Source organism: Aedes albopictus, chromosome 1, assembly GCF_035046485.1.
Source record: "Aedes albopictus strain Foshan chromosome 1, AalbF5, whole genome shotgun sequence".
Lineage (NCBI taxonomy): Eukaryota > Metazoa > Arthropoda > Insecta > Diptera > Culicidae > Aedes > Aedes albopictus.
The window spans coordinates 98,976,136-98,990,770 of record NC_085136.1 but is presented as its reverse complement, the minus strand read 5'-3'; the positions used below and the strand labels follow the sequence as shown (position 1 = coordinate 98,990,770).

The window sequence follows — 14,635 nt, the reverse complement described above, 5'->3', positions numbered from 1 at the left end:
TTTTACAAATTCATCTCTCAATTTGTCAATTAGCAACATTCGGTGCCTTCTAATCAATTATTTTTTCCCGTTCATTCACTAGAGATTTGTCTAGTTATACCTACTAGGATTTCTCTGTCCAACTATTTCCATTTATTTTCCAACTAGTCCAACTATTCTCGAAATTCGTTAAGAAATTCCTACAGAGATTTCTATTGGGATTCCTTCAGTGGAATTCTTTGAAGAGGGCCAAGAGCAGTTCCAGGAGTAATACCATGATTAATGTCTAGATTAATCCATGATTAAAAACTCTAAAGGAATTCTTGGTACAGTCTGTGAACAAATCAAAGGCATTTCTGGAAGTATGTAGCATTAGAAAATTTCCTACAAGAATCTCTGCAAGAATGCCTGAAAAAATCCTTAGAGGGATTCCTGCAGGTATCTCAGTAAGAAATTCTGAAGGAGACCTAGGAGGCATGCCTGAAACATTAGAAGCAGCAGGAATCGCTTATGGAATCCCAGAAGGAGTTTCTGGATGAAAGTCAAGAGGAGTTCCTGGAGGAATCCAATGAGAAATATTTGGAGAAATCCCAGGAAAAAAAAACTCTTTAGGATTTCTAAGAAGAAACACCGAAGGTATTCTGCAAGGCTCCTAGGAAGATTGATTACCCCAGTAAGTTTTTGAAGGAATCCCTGTAGAAATTCTTAGAAGAATCCCTAGAAGAATTCGAAGATGTATTATAGTAAGAATTTCTGGAGAAATCCTAGGAGAAATTGCTGGAAGAATTACAGCAGAAATGGCTTGAGAAATCCAGCTGGAATTCCTGGAGGAAGTTTCGCCAAGAGGAGTCTCCTGGAGAAAATCCATGAGAAAATTATGAGAGAATCCTTGGATAAAATATTTTGGATAAAAATTTCTGGAGGAATCACCGGAGAGCTTCTGAAGACATCACAGATAAACCTCAGGAGCTATTCTTAGAAGGATTCTGGGATGAATCATTGTAGAAATCTCAGCAGAAATCCTAGGAGGAATTTATTTATTTATTTATTTATTTATTTAGTCAACCGTTTGTAGACTACATACATACATAATTTGTTCTATATTCTATTGTATCGTACAGAGTTGAAATATTGTTTTAACTTTACGCGAGACATGGTCAAGTCGATAGATTCGTAATGCTTATTATAAATTAACATCATTCTATTGATTGGGCTGAATTTCGCATAATTCGTACGATGATGACTGACCGCAATATGTTTCGATTTCTTAATTGTCGAGTCGGAGTATAAAAATTAAAACAGAATAGCAGATTGCTGCAATCTACACGTTGCGAAACAATGTCATTTACAAATGTTATCATAGCATATTCACGACGTTCCTTTAAAGTTTGTATGTTTATTAGCATACAACGTGATTCATAAAAAGGAAGTGGAAAAGTTGTCCATCTCAGTTTACGTAGAACAAATAGCAAAAATTTCTTCTGCACCGATTCTATGCGTTCTTCATGAGTTTTCATAAATGGGGACCAAACAATACTACAATATTCAAGAATCGATCTCACATAAGAAATGTACAATGTTTTGATAGTGTATGGATCGTTAAAGTTGATACTAAATCGCCTCATGAACCCCAGCATGTTGGTAGCTTTATGAATTATTGTATTGTAATGATCGATAAAACTCATTTTAGTATCTAAGATCACACCTAAGTCTCTAACTCTTTCACATCGTTCAACGATTTGATCCCCTAAGGTCACACTAGTTATATGCTAGTTAATTGCAGGAGAAAAATAGACAGGAAGTTCTAGAGAAACTCCATCAGGAATGCCTGGGGGAATCTAAAGAAAAAATCCTTGGAAAACCAAGAGAAGCCCCTGCAAGAACCAGTAGAGGTATTCTGGAAAAGTATGTAAAGAAGGACATAAAGGAATCACAGGAGGAATTTTTGACAGAATCTCAGCCATAATGTAAGAATAAATTCATATAGGAAACACTAGATGAATTTCTGGACATATCATAGTAAGAACTTCTGGAGGAATTGCTGGAAGAACCGCAGGAGGAGTTGTTTGAAATATTCGTGGAGGAAGGCCACAAGGAGTTTGAAGGAATTCCATGACGAATTTCTAGAGGAATCTGTGGATAAAGTCTCTAGAGGAATTCCTGGGTGAGTCTTTTCTAGAAATCCCTGGTAGAACAATCAAAGGAATTTCTGCAAGAATTTCAGGAAGATTACCTGGTAAGATCTCAGCAAAAAAGCCAGGAGAAAGCTCTACAAGAACCAGTAGCATAATTTCAGAAGTACCACAATCAGAACTTCTGGAGGAAGAATAGCTGGAAGAACCCCAGAAATTACTTGAGGAATCCCAGCTGGAATATATGGAGGAATTCCTATAATTTCGGGAGGTATCATAGAAGTAATTTCTAGAGAAATTCTTGAATCAGGATTGTCGGGGATATTCTAAGTTCCTTTAACAAATTCTTGGAGGAATACCTACAGCTCTCCTTGAAATAATCGGTAGAAGTGTACTGGAGGAATCCCTAATGGAATCACAGGAGGAAAATCTGGAAGAATTACAGGAGGAATGCCAGAAGAAATCCCTAGAAGTATTTCTGAAGGAGTTTTAAAGGGAATTGCTTGAAGAATTTCAGCTGGAATTCATGGAGGAATCAATAGAAGTACTTGGAGAAATCCCTTGTGGAATTTCTAGAGGATAAATCTTTGAAGAAACCTCGGAAAGAATCACCGACAAGATTTTTAGATAAACCCCAGGGAGGTTTTTTTTAATTCTTAATCACTTAACCTAAGCAACTGACGAAAAATTGCAAGTGCCGGGGCTGGGAATCAAACCCATGACCATCCGCATATGAAGCGAACGTGTGACCAACTACGCCACGGGCCCCGGCCCCAGGGAGATTGTCCGGAAGAATTCCCAGAAGAACTTCCCTAGTAGAATTCCTGAAGGTACTAAGTAGAGTGAGATTTTTTGGAAGAGTTCTAAGAGAAATTGCTGGAAGAATCTCAGCAGGAGTTGCCTGAGGAGTCCTAGCCACCATTCCCGAAGGAAGTCCAGTATAACCTCCTGGAAGAATTCTATAAGAAATTTCTGGAAGAATCTCTGAAGGAATTCCTGGAAGAATCACCGGAGAAATTGCTGAATCAATCCCTGCAGAAATTTATTGTATGTACAAGCCCATCAAGAAGCAGAATCCTAAGGGAAGTTCATTGAAGAAATATCGGGAGGAATCCATAAAGGAGGCCTAGAGAAATCACTGTATATAAGTAATTCCAGGTGTGCTTAAGTTTTGTTCAAATGTGCCATTAATAAATATTGGAATTATTGTGTGAAGTTTTAAATTTAAGGTGCCTGTCAAGGAAAAATTCTAGGGGGTGCCAAAATTGTTCTAGGGGGTGCCAGGCACCCCTGGAACCCCCCCTAGCTACGCCAATGGTTCATTCTTCGGAAGGAAAGTAAAGCGTGGGTCCCGAGATGAACTAGCCTGGGGCTAAGAACCTCGTTTATACAGATATAAAACAACACTATGAACTAGTTCACGGGTTTCCTCAAAAACTCCTCTAGGTGCTCATTTAGAAATTCCTTCAGTGATGTTTTTTTTGGGATTCACTCAGAAATTCTTTTCAGAATTGCTCTAGAAGTTCGGATTTGAATTCTTTCAGAATTCAGAATACTCAGTGAAGAGAATTGTCAGACAAAAGAGGCAAAAAACAAGCAACAAAGAAGGCGCGACGATTACTCTTTATCCCTACTGGTAAAAGGTAATGACATGAACTCGAAAATTTTTGTTGCAGACAAAACGGAAGCTGAATTTGTTGCGTACTTTTCAACTCGTGAATAATGAATTATTACTAACCCAAAGTCGAAACTGTTTGATGGTAGATCTTCAGTAGACTTGCAGTGTTTACAGACTCGAAGTTACCGTTCGAAACTCGCAATGCGAGGCTTAAAAATCCCTAAACTCATGGTGTACGATGTTTATCCTATTATTTTCAAATTGGGACAAACTTATGTCGCATTAGGTGAATTGTCCCCAAGCAGCACACAAGTCACAAAGGAGTGTCGACAGCGCAGGTTTTTGGTTGTACGGGAGCTACATTCATGTTTTTTTTAACTCAAAGGTAGAATAACTTGAAAATGACTCGTGTCCAACCAAAAAACTGCGCTGTCGACACTCCTTTGTGACTTGTGTGCTGCTTGAGTCGCAACAAATACAGGTTGCGACATTGTCATTAATGTTGCCCGATGGTTGAATTTTGATTCTCTGGTTCTACTATTACAACTTCTATTTTCTAGGAATCTCTCAAAAAATTCTTCTGTGAATTCCAATAGGGGGGATTTTTGGAATTCTTCCAAAGTATCCTTAAAAATGCAGCAACCTTTAATAATGCCCAAGGTTTTATATCTCGACATTTCTCCTCTAAAATTCTTAAGAGATTCTTCCACATGGAAATGCTTCTCAACTTTTATCTCAGACCTTTGTTTGGGGATTATTTTCTGAAATTTTTCCGGAGATCCTTTAGGAATTTCTCTAGAGAGATTCTCAAAAGAATTTCTTCAGACAGAACGCATAAAATTGTAATATAGCGTATCTCCTAATTTTTTTTCTCAAATTCCAATAGGAATACTTGCTAAAAATGCTTATAGGAATACCTACTGAAGGTTCCCCAGTACTTTCAGGCTAGGTTCGCAGATGATACGGATTGAACGTGTCCAGAGCCGCTTGGTACGCTTCGCGCTTCACAAACTACCATGGAATGTTCCCGAACATCTCCCAGACTATGCTGCTCGCTGCTGCCTGATTGATCTGGAACTGCTCTCTGACCGAGCATGAGCTTGTCTTGAGATTGATTGACCGCCCGTAGATGCTGCTTCAGTATCGCCAGACCAGCTAAACTCACACAAGGAACCAATGAGATATCTGTCGAGGTTAGCAGGCATCTACAGTGTGTGAGCGTTGATGATCTTCTATTTTATGTAGGCGACAATGGCACCTGCCACGTCAGGATGCAGGTCAATGTGGTGAAGCGGAAGGGAGTGATAATTGGGTTGTTTAATGAATAAAATATTGCTATTTTGTATAGCCTAATCGAAAGAGCTCATTTTTCTGAATATTACGTGATTTTATTAAATTCCAATACCTTTGTTTTGATGGTCAAATTAACAAAACAATTCTTATTTTCTTGGATAGAATGACAGTTCAAGCGATAAAATGACAGTTCGACCCGAACAAAAAAAAATCTCCATACAAACTTTAAATGCATTTTAAAAATAGTTCCCGGACTCCAAAAATAATGACATTTTGGATTTAGACTAATTTTGGGGCGGAGAATCCGATTATGAAATAATCCGGATATCCCTAAAGAACCCAATTGCAATCATTTGCATCCACACCACCTCTACGTCTGCACAAATTCATGCGGATGTCGGAGTGTTGGTAGGATATGGTTGGCAGAAGACTCACACATTATTGGTGCGTGAATGCCAGGCGTAAGGTGATAGAATTGAATGTTTTATTATTGCGGCACAGCTCGCATGATTACATAACTCGTGGGCGTTTGTGCAGCAGAGATACCATATTATTTTATCAAAAATCTGTATCAATATAGACTTTTCTGCATCGCCGTGTTTGAGGGTACAGCAGACACCAAGATTCCAAGAATTCCATATAAATGATTAAAACTGTGCTGTTTTTTGGCGGATTTAAATTTTTACAGGTATTTATTTATGCACAAATTTTCATAAATTCTTTTTAGTTAAAGCAGCAATTTATAAAATTTTAATTGTATTTGTTGAAAATAACTTTAATTTTCGAATATTTTATGCTTTCTGGAGAATTCTGTATGAAATTTAAAAAATCTGTATTTTTCTGTATTCTGTATCTTGTCTGTATAGAAGGTCAAAAATCTGTATACCGTCAAGGCGCCATTCACCGTGTGCCTTCGAATATTTTTTCATTATTTCCATATTACGATTGAATGATATGACAATTTCCCTTCAATTTCACCAATACAACACTAATGTAGTGTTACCATGTCAAAACGATCATTACAAACATTTAAAAGTATCATTTTGACACTGAAGTGTGTTGCAAGTTATTACTTGAAATGAATTTAAACGAAGAAAATTCCCTTGACTGGGTTGTTCATTTTTAAACAAAATAGAATAAAATTTCTCATACACGGTGAATGGTGACCTACCACGGAATCAGGCGACCTTACTACCCTCTACTAATTGTACTATATCACCAAATTTTGTGAAAAATTTTCTACTTCTGTGGATATTGCTTTAACCGTAATGTGTCCGACAAACTTTTTGCTTTTTTCTACACCGTGCTTTTTAAATGGGGGCTGGGTACCCGGGTACCCTGTCGGCCACATAAGGGTTAATTTTAACCTATAATGCAGGCAATTAAAAGCGGCACCAACAATGTTTATAAGACTGGTGTCAAATGACAGCCCTTTTTTGCCCCGAATCCTCTTAGATCCACGGCGAATGGTACCTTGACGGTAATATAGAAAAATCTGTATATCTGGCACCTCTGCTGTGCAGCGAAATTTGGAAGGAAGGGAAAAGGATTTTTTTCAACCCGTTTCTGATTCTAGCAATGGCTTTGAACGAACATATGAATGTACATGAGTTGAATATGTAGAGAGGAGCGAGAAAGTACTTAAAAAGATACAAAGCAGGAGGAAAGGGATGGTCCAGGGATTGAACCCAGGACCTGCTGCGTACGAATCAGAAGCTGTAGCCACTAGGCCTGTTCCGGCCGCTAGTAAGCCGTCAGGGTGTTTTCTTACACCACATCTGCTTCTTGGAATTTCTCCACAGCCAACCGCATACCCACCATACTAAACCATCCCTTTAAACCTTAAATGATCTAGGTTACCTAATATAAATAGGTAGGAACAATAACCAATCAAGAATCGCATTGCTATTATTCACATAGAGGCATTTTCAGATAGGTCAACAAACAGACACAATGTATAAATTCAGTCGCATTCACATTATTGTTTGCAATTCAATGTATTCAAATTTATTGTATGCGATTTTGAATAGGGAGACAGGGGGAACAATAATGCCATATCAATAATAATAGGGTAGAAGGGTATATATAAAGAAAAGTTAGAATTTGAAGCTTCAGTTGCAAATAAACCGTTGGATTCGAACATCCTCGCTCGCGTTCTCAATCCTTTTCGAAAGAGCCTCAACAGTAAGTTGGCGCTGTAGACAGGATTTAATCGTAGTAAAGTGCTAGTAGTGCAAGTGCAAGTGATTATGGATCATCTGAAGAAGAAGCGGATTTTTCTTGAAGCCCGTCTCAACGGAATAAGATCACGTATCAACGAGTTCAACACCGATACTGCCGGGATCGACGACCTCACCGCAGAGATGGACAGCCTTTTGGAATGGAGGGAAGACTTCAACAACCTGCTGGATGACTGCGTTAATCTCTGCACTGACGATAAACTACTGGACGAACTCATACAGGCTGGCAACGAAATGGAGAAACGGTATAACGCAGTGAAGGCAACGGTCACACAATTCATACGGGTAGTTCAAAATCGTGACAATTCGTTACCGATGACTCCTCGTCCAGTTTTGGAAGCCAATATTACCATCCCTGAACTAAATCTTCCGAAAGGATTGCTTCCTACTTTCTCGGGTGATTACGCCGAATGGATATCATTTTATGACCTTTTCGTGAGTTCCTTGCACAATCACCCAAGGTTGACGGATGCGCAACGGCTTCTATACCTGAAAACATACACGACGGGATCCGCTGCTGCACTCCTTCGACGCATCAAGGTGTTTGTTGGTCGGGTGATCTCCAGGTGGCTTTGTGGATATCTTTGCGGGGGAAGAAGGTTCTTCGGACTACCATACCACGGGAGGCTGCAAAGTTTACGCATCGCTGGCCGTTATCATGCGATACGGCGTGAAGGCTGTTTCGCCCGATTACCGGTCTGTACGTTTCCTCCCTTCCTACCTGCGCGTTCATGTCGCCGACAACGATTTTCACGTCACGCGGCGAGCAACCATCGTATGTTTGCTCTAACTTGTAACCAGTGGTGTGTCTGTCTGTTCGAGATTTGTGAGATTTTCGCGGTGTAGTGTTTCGTTTTAAATGTTGATAAAAAATACCAAGAATATGTTTGGTCAACCGCTGAGCATCACACAATACCACCCACCGGACAACAAGCAGCCACACCACATAGTTCCGCTTCTCACCACTAGGCTTCGCAGGCAAGGATAAGGCGGCCATGAGGGGTAACGTATAAGGAGCCATGATGGAGCAAACATTGTGAAAGCAGGAAACCCTCGGTCGGGGAGCCTGGATGGTAAAGCGCCATTGTTCTAAATCATTGGCAAGCCAAAGCTCAAAGAGTATAGACGAGTTTCAAGAAGTTATTCGAAAACTGAAGAAAGTTTGAAGAAGTCAAGTCGGAAGGAGTTTAATACAATAAATTTGGAGTGAGGGATAGTGGAAGGAGCAGAATATGAGAAAAATCCCGGTAAAAACTCCTCAGACCAGTGTCCCCAGGCCCGGATTAAATATTGTGGGCGCCCAGGGCCGGAGCGGATGTGGAGGCCCGTCGGAGGTACAAATGCGATAAGAAAATAAGTTTTTGTTTGTTTTTGAACCGTACTTCAGCAAAATGAAAAATAAAGTTAATGTTCAGCAAGCAAAAACGGCTTTTGTGGGGGCTCCTAAAATGTGGGGGCCCCCAATAAATCCTAGGAGGATTTTTCAAACGAATTCCTAGAGGAATCTCAAAAAAATCCATGGAAGAACTTTTGAAGATATCTTTTGCTAGAGTTCTTGGAAAATGAAATCCCAGGGAAATTTCTGAAAAAAAATCTTGAAGGATTTTTTGAAGAAATTTTTTGAAGAATACTTCGAGAACCTTCTTGGAAACCGCGGAGTGGAATTCCTGAAAAAAAAATATGTGAAATTTTTAAAAGAGTTACAGGAGATATCTTTTATAAAATTTCTGAAGGTTTTTTGAAAAGCATTCCTGGAAAAATCCATAGACATATTCTGTACGGAACTTCTGTAGAAATATCTGGAAAACAGCCTAGATAAACGAATGTGAAAATCTCTATAAATGTTTTTTGCGAAGACATTTTTGAATAAATTCCTTCAGTCCTTAGTGTTTTTTTCTTAAAATTCTGAATAAATTCCTAAAAGAATCCATGGAGAAAATCCTGAAGAAATTTCTGGGAACATACACTGAGGAATACCTAAAAGCAGGCCCGTGCACAGAAGTGGCGCCAAGGGAGGGGTTTTTCCCAATTTCGGTAAAAGGCGGAGGGGCGCCTAGAACCAAACACCCCCCCCCCTTTGTGCACGGGCTTGCCTAAAAGGACCACGTTATGAATTTAAGCGAGTATCTCTCGAATCACTGAAATTTATAATGAAATAGAATTTTCTATGGGAAATCTTCGAAGTTTTTGAAGGAATCCCTCGAGAAAACTCTGAAGAAAATCCATAGAATAATTTCTGTTACTTCTGCCGAAGTTTTACCTTTTTCCTGAAGTTGCTTCTGCCGAAATTTTCACTTTTTGAAAAATGGTCAACTAGTTGTAACTTTTCATAAAGTACATCACAAATTTCTCAAATTTTTACTGTAAGTTAATCAACTAGCTGTGTATCAATATTTCGAATTTGGGAAAGATCGGGCTGTTCAACATGAAAAAAGCTTATAGTAAAAGGCATGATTATCCGATAGACAACTTTGAAGTAATATATCTCCGGATTCAATGAACCAAATGCAATGAAATTTTGACCGTTCATGATTTATATAAGCTTGAGCTTTGAAAAAAGTTTAACTAAACTTTAAAAGTACTTTCAGTAAAAATTTTGAATTTTTTATACGCTTTTCAAAAAGTTACAGTTATTTGACCATTCTTTGAAAATCTTCAGGGTCGAAGTTTGAAGAAGAGTTTCAAGGGGTTTCAGGTGGTTTTAGGAGGATTGCAAAGGATTCGACATGCATTTGCGGAGCATGATCATATACGACTCTGGTTGTAATGTAACATCTTTATTATTTGGAATCGTCAAATAGATCTTGGAGTTGAAACTCACAAATCTATTGCTGCAATGAAGAATCGGGTGCATTTCAATTTGTCTGACTTTGTATTTTAACTTCAGAGAGTAGATTATTTGAAAAATTTGGCATTTGTTTGGATATTGCATTTTCATTTCGGATCATTCACATGATATCTCTCTCTCGATTGCTTCTAAGAAGCGCTTCTAAGGAAGCGTCTCATCTCAACCTCTCATAACCATAATTGTGAAGTGAATGTACCCGGGTTCAAAGGTTACGTTCGTCCGGAATGCAAATTTTAAATAACCAATTTGGATATCGATTTGAACGACGGCCATTTAAACGATAATTATGACACATTTTTGTTCGCAATCGTCAAGTCGATGCGCTGTCTTTCAGGCCTTTCAGACCAAAGTATTTTAAGTGAGAGTGCTCCGCCGCCGCGCGCCGTAATCGTCGACCCGACCGTCGTCGTCGGTGAGAGCGAACTTGAACCTGACTGCCTACCTGTCTCCTGCCCATCATCCACTGGCCCTGTGGAGGACCCCAGCGCGTTGACTCCCTGCAACTGCGCCGCGACTGGTTTGGACCCCAGACTCAGGGGGGCCAGTCAGCCGCAGCCGCAGCCAGCAACCTTCTCCGCGCTCTCGCGGTATCACGCGCGCGGGCTTACACATGTTCGGTTCATCTCTCACTCTCTCCCCAACATCATCGTCGTCGTCGTCTTGGTCGATCGTCTTGATCGGTCGTGGCCGTGCGTTAGTTTGGGTTCCCCGGGTTCACAATCCGCCCGATGAAGTATAACGCTGAAAGCAAACAGGTGAATAAAACACTCTTGTCGAGACAACCGCACCGTTAAGACAGACATTGGCCGTTGATCCGCGCGACGAGGAAGACTACAACGACTACGACTACCGACGACGGCGATAACAGGATACGCGTCGATCCGGATTTTTTTTTCTGCTTTCGTCTGGCGCGAGTTCAGTGATCTTCCGGAGTTCCGCGCGACTCGGGATCCCGTTCTAGGAGTGGTGTTCTGCCCCGCACGTGCCCTAGTGGATGTTCTAAGGGGAATCGCTGGTGGGAGTGAATCTAGGAGGGGAAGAGTTGAAAACTTGAACCGAAGAGAGTGCGAGAGCGAGCCGAGAACGGCAACTCTGAGTTCTGGAGTGTGAAAAGCGAAAGTGATTGGAGATTGGATTGATTGAAGGCGGACGAAGAACCGGTGGAAGAACGAACGAATACTTGATACACGGGGAAGCCAGCTGTTTGCGGCGGAAGCCTGGATTGAAAGTGAAAGTGTTAAACTAATTGGATTAAGCCAGTGAAGTGGATCCCGAGTTGTTCGATATTTGAACACAAGACTAACGGATTTCCTGTGCGGAGTGCATTCTTGACGAAGACGTTGCTGGATATTTTAGTTCGAGGGGACATCTTTTTCAAACAGGTAATTGGATGTGGAGTGTGGATTAGTGAATCGTATGTAGTTTAACTGGACTGTTAGTTTAAAAGCAACATTTAGGAGCACTGACATGAAGATATGTGCAGTGAAAAATTTATATCGATAAATTGCTCTAGAAAAAGTTGATGAAGAAAGCTTTCAAGAGCTCATCGGTTTGAGTTGTTCAATCAGAGAATGTGATACCACCATGAGATCAATTAGAACTACATTGTACTTGTAAAGTGAATTTAATTATGATCAAGTTAAGGCAGTGCTTGAAAATAGTGTTGCATCAACATGAAACACAACAAACGGCTTAGAAACAAAAACGACGAATGGGACAACTAATTGGAAAATAGAAATCACAGACCAAATAGTTTGAGACAAATGTTGCAATGACAAATTGTCAAATGTGCTACAAAACTGAATAGCTTATGTCAAATTATTATTTATTTGACCCACAAAAAAAAATCAAGCAAGTGATTTACGCGCAGGAGTAATAACAAGTGAAGTCCGCGCAATAACTATTTATAAATTGTTCACTGCATGTGTGAAATGAACCAGCCACCTGCTGAAAGTTTCGATAATGAAGACAATAATAATAATTCTTCTGTATATTTTGTAAAGAGTAAGATACTTCTCCTTCAATTTCTAATGATAGCCTTGGTTTATTCATTGTTAACACTACACATAGGAAAATTATTTTGATTTTATGGAGATCTCGTTCTTGTTTGTTCCTAGTAGAACACTATTAAATTTTCACGCTCAAAATTTCATAGCATTTGGTTCATTGAATCCGGAGATATAACAGTTCAAAGTTGGTTATCGGATAATTATGACTTTTTCTAGATTCTTTATAACTTCATGTAGAATACCCCGATCTTTCCCAAATTTTGACCATTGATACACAACTAGTTGATCAACTTCAAGTAAAAATTTTAGATTTTTTGATGCACTTTTCAAAAAGTTACAGTTTTTTTACCATTTTTTGAAAAGTGGAAATTTTGCCTGTCCCGATCATTTTGTCTATCCCCAGTCCCCAGTAGGTTAGCTTTTTTGCGGAAATTTTTGCGCATTTTTTGGAAATGTGAGGAGGTCATATTTTGATAAACCCTTAAATAAGATATATTTCCCTTTTAAAATTGGAAATTGTAAATAATTTTTATGTATGATATATTTAGTAGTTTGAGCATAAACGAATTTAAAGGACTATTGAGGATATTGACAGCAGAGCGACAATGTTCGTCAAGAAATACTGTTTTTTAGCAATAACCATTTTTCAAATGGTTAACGGCACAACCAAAAAAAAAAGATTAATAAAAAAGGGTGGAATCAACAATAAGTTAGAAAAAAAATCATAGATGCACTTCCATGCACTTCTATATGCATAAATGAATCAAAAAGTTTCCATGAATAAATGAATTTCGAGCAATAAAAAATGTCTTAAATACAACACATAAATCTACTCTTGCAATAAAAAGATGTTTTCTCACAAAAAAATCCGTTTTTATAAAAAAAAATCGCATTCAAAGGTTGCAATTAATAGAAAAAAATAGAAGATAATAAAATGCCGAACCACAAAACTACGCAAGCAAGACAGACGGCAAACTTGTTAACGCTCGTCGGATTTTAAAAAGGCATAGTGTCTCGTATTACCTTTAACCAGGCAAATTCTTGGACCTGTGGTTTGCCTAGAACCGAAACGATGCATATACGGCGCGTTGGATATCAGCAACTTCGGTGGCCTTCTGCCGCCTCAGTTCCTCAACTTACTATATGGCTTACTTACTAATGGCACAAATTTCCCGAATGGAGGAGAACGTGCCTCTAGAGCCGACCTACTGATACTATATGGCTTCGCTGCATGGGTCGGCCGTTATGTTTGGCTAGAATTGCATTCAAGGTTATTGATCGTTATGTCGTATTATTAAGGCTGACACATTTTCGATTTTCTTTTATGTCACTCCCCGCCCCCTCGGAAAATATCAAATTTTCATTCATTTTCATTCATCGCCCCAAATCTCACAGTAAAGCACCAATATTCTCTGGGGGGGGGGTGCCTGGTACCTCCGGTAGTTAGTTAGAATCGTTTGACCATCCAAGGTTACTTGGCAAAATTTGAGACTGGAAGTCAGTTTTCTACAGAAAAAGTAAAAAAAGAACAACCGGTAAGGTTTTTGGAAAATTGAAATTATATTATATTTCCCACAGGTCCGCGATGAATATTACTTTCAGTGTTTTTTTTTGTATTCTGGAAGTCGTTGAAATATCCAGAAAAATGTTCGAATACATCATTTCAATTCAACAAACCATTTGCAAGTTAGAAAAATCATTATTTTTTTTTTCATACACCTGTTTCAAAAGTAAAGTGAAAAAATTGTCAAAATAACAAAATCTCTGCTGTCTGCTGATAGATACGATATGCGACAGCATCTCCCGCAACGTTATACACCATATTATTTCAATTTTCCAAAAAATGTACCCTTCAATTATTTTTATTATGTTTTAATAAAAAGGTGACTTACACCCTCCAAATTATCCAAGTAGCGTAGGATAGTCAAGAGCATCTACAATTTTTTTTATCAAATTTTATTTTTATCGATTTTCAAAACAAGCAGACGGAAACAATTTTTAAAATTTTCGATACTGAAAATTGTTTCTACATACAATCTTCAATAACAGAAATGTACATATTTTTTTACTACATAGAACCGCTCTTAACCTCTTGTAGGTCAATATGACCCAGACAGGCACGCTGGTCGTGAACTACGCCATCGTGGTGTGGAAATCCTAACATCTTAGGAGGGTTTAATAAAAAATATTAAAAAAAAAATCCTTTTGGAATGTTATTAAAGGTACATGTATAGTCTGAAAATTCATAATATGTGGATTCACGCTCCTACCAGTGAAAACATTTCTTCAAACGGTAAATTCTCCTCTAGACCACTGGAGTATTCGTGTGCTGTCCATTGTTTCTCATATACAGGGATGCCAGATGATTTTTTGAAAAATCTGATCCCATACAAATATAAATAGCCTCTTTATCTCAAAACGAAATACACCCGATTCTTTTTTTGCACGGGTCTGGTTTTTGATATAACTCAGTCATTTTTAACCGATTCTCATGAAATTTCGAACACTGATAGTAG

The 14,635-nt window shown here is 38.8% G+C and overlaps 1 protein-coding gene across 2 annotated transcripts in view; it reads left to right on the top strand.

Moving 5' to 3' along the window:
- Positions 1-10,507: 10,507 nt before the first annotated feature.
- The window catches only part of LOC109398413 (uncharacterized), a 286,366-nt gene continuing 282,238 nt past the window's right edge, over positions 10,508-14,635 (top strand). Inside the window, exon 1 of one of the 2 annotated variants that reach the window (XM_062845077.1) lies at positions 10,508-11,492. The gene's annotated coding sequence lies outside the window, so the exon portion shown is untranslated. The remainder of the gene's footprint in view (positions 11,493-14,635) is intronic. The other variant, XM_062845078.1, reaches the window with a different exon arrangement.